Source organism: Littorina saxatilis, linkage group LG12, assembly GCF_037325665.1.
Source record: "Littorina saxatilis isolate snail1 linkage group LG12, US_GU_Lsax_2.0, whole genome shotgun sequence".
In the NCBI taxonomy this organism is placed as follows: domain Eukaryota; kingdom Metazoa; phylum Mollusca; class Gastropoda; order Littorinimorpha; family Littorinidae; genus Littorina; species Littorina saxatilis.
Window position 1 is genome coordinate 67,170,542 of NC_090256.1, and position 10,000 is coordinate 67,180,541.

At 40.5% G+C, this 10,000-nt stretch overlaps 1 long non-coding RNA gene across 1 annotated transcript in view; it reads left to right on the forward strand.

Moving 5' to 3' along the window:
• Nucleotides 1-6,036: 6,036 nt before the first annotated feature.
• Nucleotides 6,037-10,000, forward strand: part of LOC138982623 (uncharacterized) — a 52,611-nt gene continuing 48,647 nt past the window's right edge. Inside the window, exon 1 of the long non-coding RNA XR_011460902.1 lies at nt 6,037-6,124. This is a non-coding gene — a long non-coding RNA (uncharacterized lncRNA). The remainder of the gene's footprint in view (nt 6,125-10,000) is intronic.

The following is a 10,000-nucleotide window of genomic DNA, read 5'->3' on the forward strand; positions in this document are numbered from 1 at the left end:
CACATGTGACAGGATCACAATGGGGTAGGTTCCCAGACAGCTCATTCCCAAGTACTTCTCAAATCGCCTGAGAGATAACATTCACACGTCTCGGCCACAAACAGAGACGGCGACACCAACACGAATAGACACGATCCCAGACGGCCTCACGGACAGGGAACGGGCGCACGGACAGACAGATGAAGAACAGACACAGAAAAACAGACAGACAAAGAGGCATACATACATACATACATACATACATACATACATACATACATACATACATACATACATACATACATACATACATACATACATACATACATACATACAGACATACAGACATACATACAGACAGACATACAGACATACATACATACATACAGACAGACAGCCAGACATACATACATATATACATACATACATACAGACATTCATACATACATACATACATACATACAGACATACATACATACAGACATACAGACATACATACATACATACATACATACATACATACATACATACATACATACATACATACATACATACATACATACATACATACATACATACATACAGACATACAGACATACATACATACATACATACAGACATACAGACATACATACATACATACAGACAGACAGACAGCCAGACATACATACATATATACATACCGTGCATACATACATACATACATACATACATACATACATACATACATACATACATACATACATACATACATACATACATACATACAGACATACAGACATACAGACACACATATATACATTCATACATAAATACAGACAGACAGACAGACAGACAGACAGACAGACAGACATACGTACATACATACATACATACATACATACATACAGACATACATACATACATACATACTGACATACATACATACATACTGACATACATACATACATGTATACAGACAGACATAATACAGACATACATACATACAGACAATCATACAGACATACAGACACACAGACACATACATACATACATACAAACATACATACATACATACATACATGCATACATACATACATACATACATACATACATACAGACAGACATACATACATACTCTCTCTCTCTCTGTCTCTGTCCCTCTGTTTCTGTGTCTGTCTGTCTTTTTCTGTCCGTCTGTCTCTCTCTGTCTCTCTGTCTCTCTCTGTCTCTCCCCCTCTCTGTCTCTCCCTCTCTCTCTCTCTTACACCCAATTTTGAACACTACCTAATGATCTACAATGCTTGTACATAATGCGCTTCATGTACATAAACTTATATGTTCTACCATTAATGTTTTTATGTAACCTTTTTTTTTTTCCTAGTCATAGTTATAGAGGTTAGTCCCTCTTTAGGGCGAGGGCCAGATGCAAAAAAGCATATCTATGCTTATTCTTGTCACCCTCGAAAAATAAAGATTTGTCATTGTCATTGTCATTGTCTCTCTCTTAACCATTTGTCTCTTAACCATACACAAACAAAATGTATGCTAATAACCACAAGACAGAAAAGACAAAATCTAGTATCGAGCATTCCACCTCTTTATATTAAAAATCAAGTATTGGAAGAAGTGTTTCACCATAAAGTTCTTGGTGTAAAGATTGATAACAATTTATCATGGCATGATCACATTGATTACATCTGTAAGATTGCTTCTCAAAAAATATATCAGTTTTCAAAAATTAAAAACTTCTTGAATCTTCACTCGCCAAAGATGTTTTTTTAACAATCACATCTTGTCAAATATTGATTATGCATCCACTGTATGGGATTGTGCAAGTGCTAATGTTTTGAAACCTTTAGCCAGTCTTCACAGAAGAGCAGTTAAGCTTATTATGCTAAAAAATCACACTCCTTCAGAATCTGATTATAAAAATTTGCAAGTATTACCATTTCAAAAAAGATTAATGTATAATAAAGGTGTTATAATGCATAAAGTGATGTCAGGATATGCACCGGAGACATTACGTGATAATTTTATTTTGAACTATAACAGAAATCATAACACCGACTCCACGTATTGACCTTTTCAAATCAAGCCTTCTTCATTCAGGTGCGGTCCTATGGAACTCACTGCCTATTTTTCTTAAACACAAAACAAACACAGACAGCTTAAAAAAATTATATGTCGTACATTATGCAACTAAACATGTGCTGAATGGTACATCAATTCATTTAAAATGTATGTGCATGTTAAACAAAATTGTAATAATATGCAGATCTAAATTAAAGTTATGTTAAAAATTGACACTTTTTATCATTGGAAATTGTACTTAAAATGCAGTATGACAATTTATTTTTAAATTTGTATCTGTATATACAGTTATAATGTATTAAGTTTGATGTGATAGTTCTTTGATTATATTGTTTTCTGTTCTTGTTGACCCTATATTAGGGCGAGGGCTGGATGTAAAAAAGCAATATTCTTGCTTATCTATTACCCTCGATAATAAAGATTTTGTCTTGTCTTGTCTTGTCTTGTCTCTTATTACTTTATTGGTGTATTCTTCCTCGTTACCTTTTCGTTTATTTGTTTTATCTTGTCAACAAATGGGCCCTGGTAGTCCTAGACAGAAAACATCGCCCCTTCCACTCTAGGTGACGAAAGAACGTCCAAAAAATGAAATCGCTCGGCAGATATAATATGCACATTCAATGGTGGATTCAAGACCTTAACCCACGGTGCCATTGGGGAATTAGAGTGTTGTTTTTTTCTCTCGTGGACAGCATTGAACTGAATGTTTGTACGACTGTTTTCTCACTGAGTATGTACCTTCGGTAACGGCTGTAAAGATATCGCTTTAAGGCGATACACACAAAAAAAACCCTTTCATTCGATAGTGCATGCATTGGCCAGTTTCATTTCATTTTATATACACGGGCGTCATAGCAAGTAGGTATAGCTGGACATGTTCGCCAATCTGCGAAAGTAACACTGATCTCGCCATACAGTAGAGTAAACACACAAATTATAATGCATACTGGATGCGGTGTGTTACTTTGTAGGCTCTAGGCGTACGGATGATATTTTCAAGAGAAGAGAGAAATTTAAGTTTTACGCCCTCATAAATGCATACAGCTGGCTGTCGGCGGCTAGAGGAGATCTGAATTTGGCTATAGGGACCTTGCTGGGTTGTCTTGGGTCAGTGCTGTGAATGGACACTTTGGGGGCATTCTGATAATCATCGGTCCACGCTCTCGCTCAGCGTTTCTCCGACAGGATGGATCATTACTACGCGGAGTAAAGGAGCTAAAAGCCGAAATCTATTGAACAAGAATACAGAGTTATCTCCCATATGTTTTTCGCTAATGTTTCTGAGAAAAGACGAAAGTGATTGCAGAATGGCCGATTCTTCCATCTCTCGACGAACAGATTCTCCACTGAGAGACTCAACCATTTCACCAAGCTGTTCATTTTTCCACCCAACTTTGCCTACAACCGTATAATTATGGCTGGACTCGGTCTTTTCATTGTCACAAAGGACACATCTACTTTTAACCGGTGTCCGCTCCGTAGCCATTTTGTTATGATCACGTGACAAAGTTGATTATCACGTGACACTTTTGCCATATTTAGAGTTGTTTGCACAGTAAATACATCCGCGAAAAATAGCTCGCTTGAAACTGTCTTACACAACAATTCCTTTGTAATTTAAAAATTACCCACCATGAAAAATCATTATCGACGATCGCGAATCTGCTTTTATCAATAACACATTACGAAAAGCTCTAAATATGTTTAAAAAAAATATATCGATTTCTTCTCCAAAGGGAGAAAACAAAGGCATCCTGTCAGGGATACATGAGACCCGAAGGGGAGGAACTCATTTTACCTGCGTTCAGGATGACTTTGGGTTGGGCCGATAGAGCACAGGGGCTTTATATTTTTGGTATTTGCTCAAGCTTGCATGCGTGTCTTCCATCCTGAACTCAGATCAAAATGAGTTCGGCTCATTCTCTCCCTGACAGGATGCCTTGAGTTTCCTTGTCTGGCAAGGAAACCGATTTTCTTTTCTTATTTTTTTAATTTTTTTTTTACATATTTCGAGCTTTTTGTAATGTATTATTGATATAAGCAGATTCACGATCGTCGATTATGATTTTTCATGGTGTTTTGTAATTTTTAAATTACAAAGGAATTGATATGTAAGACAGTTTCAAGCGAGCTATTTTTTGCGGCTGTATTTACTGTGCAAACAACTCAAATATGGCAAAAGTGTCACGTGATAATCAACCGTTTGGTTTCGGCGCTCGCTGGAGCAGACGATTTTTTCTGTAACCTGTTGACAGTGATGAAACCATATATTACGGTCTCCTTCTGGCAGCAGTCCCAAAATGTCGACTTGTTTTGACCTCAGAACGATGTCTTTATCATAACTGTGAAGAACAGAACGGAGATCACTGTCGAAGTCGGCCAATCTGCAATCTCAAATTTAGATCAGTGCTCGCGAAAAACATATGGGAGATAACTATGCATTTTTGTTTTGATAGATTCGCGTAGGACTGTAGCGTCCGGTCAGAGAGACAACTGGCAATAGCCGTGGAGCGATGCTTATCAGAATGGCGTGTCTTCGTGTTTTTCAAGCCCTGAGACTTTCGGCATTTTCAAGAAGAGTCAAACCTCAATGTATGTGGAGCTAAATGCCAGTCAAACAAAATTACAGTTGGCTTAAACGAAAGAGAGAGATGGCCGCCTGGGCTTGTCCATCCGGTCTTCAGTACAAAAGAGACTCATACTTCAAGGCGATAGCATGCATTTTGTCTGACTAGAACCAGATGGTGGCTTTATTTTTGCATCTGCCATTGTGCATCATTTTATTATAGATGCATTTCTTTGATTTCAGCTTTTCTACCGAGGGTAATCATTTCAATAAATGTCTTGTTGAATGCATGGACATATTGAGGATTTGTTTTAACGGAGGATGTTGAATCAGGTGCATTCTCATATTCTCGTATTTCTGCGTCTAATTGTGTATCGCACACAAAAAGGTCATGTTTTCCTTGTTATACATTGCATCGTTGTGATTAGGTAAACTTTTGCTTGTATACGTGACTTGTTTTTCCCTAAACTGACATTTTCATTTGAATCCAGACTTGCGCTAATATTTTGACAAAGTTTCAATCACTGTTACGTCGTTATGTTCTTTGAAAGCAATTTCTATAGAGTATTCTTAACACGAATTCTATTTACACGCCATTTTCCGGTGACTCTGCTTTTAGCACAAGCTCAAATCCCAGCCAGACCAACATCTCTGCAAGTTGTTGCCTTCAAGTAGTCGGGAAGCTAGCCGAGAATACGACTGGTGCTTTTGGGATGCCAAGTCTCGATTGCATGCATTCGCTGCCTGGCCAAGTGATTCGCTCTTTGGCGATAGAGTCGGAACTGTTCTAATAGAAGTCATCACGCACTTTTCTTTTCGGTTTTGACAAAGCGTTTGCTGTGAGCGGCGTGTGAAAGCAATAGAAAGCTTCTGACTTCTTTTTGTTTCATCGATCGAAACTTCGTCTGTTCAGAATTGGCGCTCACTGATTTGGTTCAGTTTTCACAGTTGTTCAAGGAAATGTTAACTGTAATAGTCGTTTTGTTCACGGTTTGCTTTGGGAATTAAGCTGAAGAAGTGATTCTTGTCAGGAACTGAAGCATCAGCCGCAAAGAGGGCTGTATGTGATGATTATTATTTTGAGGTTGGTATGTGTTGCTGATTGGCGGCAAGTCCTGTAGTTGTCGTAAACACTTCTACCATAACTTTCATCAAGTTGTTGTTATTGCCGGAGTTATTTGCTTTGCCGGCTCCATGGGATGTTTAAGACTTTTTGTTCTTAAGTTTCACTTTTTTATTTATTGAATTATTTACTGAAAGAGACAAAAACACAATTATAATTGCGTTGCTGCTGCTTCGAAAGAGAATTGTAACAGAGGCGAGAAAAAGTTGTTGACGATTTAGTGGATATGACAATGAGATGTCGGTCTTCCGCTTTTGTTCAATGGTGCCCGGGTGTCTTTATCTTTTCAGGTTCTCATTGGTCCAGCTTTTCATCTGGGTTCTGACGTCAGATGTCACGTGATCAGACTTATCTTGCGATCTTTGCTGCGACATCCTGTTTCAGTGAGTATAGTGCTTGAAGCTTTGCCAGACTTGCCCCCCCCCCCCCACCTCTCACTCCCTCTGTTTGCGTGTATGTGTGTGGGAGGGGGGTTGCTTACGCGCGCATGTGTGTGTGTGTGAGTGTGTGTGTGTGTGTGTGTGTGAGTGTGTGTGTGTGTGTGCGTGCGTGCGTGCGTGCGTGTGTGCGTGCGTGTTTGTGTGTGTGCGTTTGTGTATGTGTATGTGTGTGTGTGTGTGTGTGTGTGTGTGTGTGTGTGTGTGTGTGAGAGAGAGAGAGAGATAGATAGAGAGAAAGATTTCTTTCTGGTGATCCAATGTGCTTATATGTATATTTGTTGATCTTGTTTGTTTTTTACGGGTAGGTGGGTCGTTGGGTGGATGGGTTTGGCGGGGGGTGATTTGGGATGGTGGAGGGTGTGTGAGTGTGTGTGTGTGTGTGTGTGTGTGTGTGTGTGTGTGTGTGTGTGTGTGTGTTTATGTGTGTGTGTATGTGTGTGTGTTCATGTGTGTACGTGTATGATCGTGTGTGTGTGTATGTATTGCAATACCTTCTATTGTGTATATATTTGACTGTTTTTGAATGTTTGAAATGTATTACTTTCCGTTTTATTATCGACGGAGCTTTGCTATAGTAAGCCTACGTGAGTTCAATGTATGTTATTCTCCTGAACCCACAACTTCTTGATAGCCAAATAATTTCAGTTAACTCGGTTTGGCTACAGGGACAATAATACCCGACTGTGATGCCTTCCCAAGATGTTGATTATGATTTCAGTATGGTTAATAATTATGGGTTGAATTTTCCTGTGTGTGTGTACATTCCTTGCTCGAATTCTTCCTCTGATTCCTCACACACACACACACACACACACACACACACACACACACACACACACACACACACACACACACACACACACACACACACACGCACATCCTTGACGGCACTATATAATTATTCTCGCACACGGCCTGCGGGTATGGCTATTTCTCAACTGTACAGTTTACAATGCTGGTTGCATACTCGGCCGATTAAACAACTACGGAGACAGCGAAGCACGGTGAAATGTCAGACCGATAAAACTTAAGGTCATTATGCCGGTGTTTTCTCCTTTTGGCAAATACCGTCCTCCCTTGCATCGCTGTTCTCATCCCAGAGACTCCCAGGAGCGGGTTTCTCCTGATATACGCCTCCCAAAATACGACGTAACATTACGTTGATAACAGGCAGTCGCTGACCTTCCAGCTGCCAGTGTCTGTTTGAGGAGGACATGGATATTCTACAAGAATTTGTTTTAAAGCTCATATTGTATAAGACGAATTAAACTTCTGTGTATTGCGGTTGTATTTAGCCGGTGTCTGGACAAGAGTCGTCGACATGCGCAATGCGTGTGTGTTGGGAGCGGGGGGGGGGGGGGGGTTGGTTGGGGGGAGTAGGTATGCCACAAAGTTTTCTTATAGTCTATAGACCTGGTCATCCTTGGTACAATACACCTGTGTTGTTATGATTGTTTTTTATCATTACATAGTATTCCGCTGTTTGGACAAGAATTGCCGTGAATGGGGCGGAGAGTGTGAGGGGGTTTGTGTTAGTGGGCCACAGGGTCTTCTTACCCTCTATAGATCTTTACATTCTTGTTATAAGACGAATCCTGTTTTGGGGGATTATTTTTTATCAGTATATTCCTGTTTCTGGTCAAGAGTCGCCGATATGCGCAACGCGTGTGTGGTAAGGTTTTCTTTTTATCTTTTTTTTTGGTTATGGCAAACCAAGTAATTGTATTCTGATTCCTATGGCCTAATGCCGGTGTTACGAAATGAAAACTCTGCCTGAACAATCCTTCTCATTGCGGTCAATGCGCATGCGCTAACATGGGGAGATTAATCAGGTCGTGAACAACCTTACCCTAACCCTAACCCTTACCCTAACCCTTACCCTTGGTCGGCTGGGCGTTAAGCAAACAAACAAACAAAAAAACCTTACCCTAATCCTAACCATAATCCCAACCCTAACCCTAACCCATGGTTCGTTCGGTCAAAGGGTCGCATTTTTTAAGTCCAAGACTGGCGCATGCGCATTGACCGCAATGAGAAGGATTGTTCAGCAGAGGTTTCAGTTCGTGACACAGGGTTGACCGGCTTGTACGACATTTGAGGGCATATCTCCCTCCCCGAAAGCGGCGTGTAGCTGCCTAAATGGCGGGGTAAACAGTCATACACGTAGAAGCCGTGGGAGTTTCAGCCCATGAACGAAGAAGAAGAAGTCTGTTTGCCGAAGACATTGTACGTTCTGTGAATGGCCAGTCACAGACTGTGGCCTGTCCGGTGTTGCAAGCACAAGAGCAGCGTTAATCAAAAATTTCTGATATTTCTTCGCCAAAAAAAGTCAAAGTACTGGAAATGAAATCGGCCAACCGGTCACAGATACCGGTTGATATTTTTTTGGACCGGTTTTCCCTCCTCGGACAATTATGATGTAATCACATGTCTGTTAGATTTGCTTTGACTGGTTTGCGTAACAGAGGACCGGTTTACCGTTAATTGAGGGGCAGGATTCGAACTTGGGAAGAAATAGCCTACTGGTTTAAAATATATGTTTAGCACGATAACCGTAGCAGCTATAGTATGTCGCGCGATAAACACAACAGAAAAAGCGTACTATAGCGTAAGTGCAGTCTATGGATGATGCATTTGAACGTTAGAGACTGTGACTGTGACCTGCAGGAAGTTTGTTTCTTTGTCGTCGTCATCATCATACTTCTTAATTATAATAATTAGGGAGCAGAAGAATTTCATCACTCGATTTATATACAAATTGAACGTTAGAGACTGTGACTGTGACCTGCAGGAAGTTTGTTTCTTTGTCGTCGTCATCATCATACTTCTTAATTATAATAATTAGGGAGCAGAAGAATTTCATCACTCGATTTATATACAAACAACTCTTCCTTCCCCGCTCTCTGCCAGTGCATGTTTTATTTTATTTCTTCCCCTTCGCCCTTCTTTTCCGATGTCTACCCTTGTCTCTCTCAAAGGTAAATGAGACCATTTGCAGGGGCGGATCAGTTCATTTTATGGGGGGGGTTTCCAAAAGTATATTGTGAAGATATGGGTGTGAAGGCGCGAAGCGCCTAGCTTGCTAGGGGGGTCCGGGGGCATGCCCCCCCGGAAAATTTAGAAAAAAGAATGCAAAATGGAGCAATCTGGTGCATTCTGAGGATGATCATTACCAGTTTCAGGCAGCAGATTTTGTCACTGATTAATACCCCAAACAACAACAACAACCCAAATAAACACAAACTTTTTTTAAATTTTTTGGCTGGAAACCCCCCCCCCCCCCCCCCCCTCGCCCGCCCCTGATTTGTCTGCTCTTCTTTTAAACTAAACCTGACAGCTTTGATTCGTCTGTCTGAGGGAGAATTTGGAAGCGCATAACCTGTCATAGATATCATAGAAACATATTGTGTACGATGATTGTATGCTTGCCTCATTGTTCTCGTCATATTCACTTGTTTGGCGTGACGCCGGCGTTTTAATGAAGTTCTGTGCCGAAAACAACCTGCCAAAAGCACCACCCCTAGCAGCAATCACTTCTCTTGATATTTTTCCTTTAATTGTAACTCGTGTCAGAGGAGGGGAGGCACGGCCGTAAAATCTCTGACAAACTAGGTGCCAGGCAAAAGCTAAGGGAGATTACACCACCTCTGGATGAAACAGTTATCTCTCTTGCGCAAACACGCGCGAAAGGTTAGTTTCAGTGTCTGGCAGGTCGTGACGTGGCTTTGATCATTACCTGTTTTGTGAAAGATTATCCCACGAAAATCGCTGTATGGTTTTTGCAACATGAAAGGCACATGTGACAGGTGGTTCCGGTGT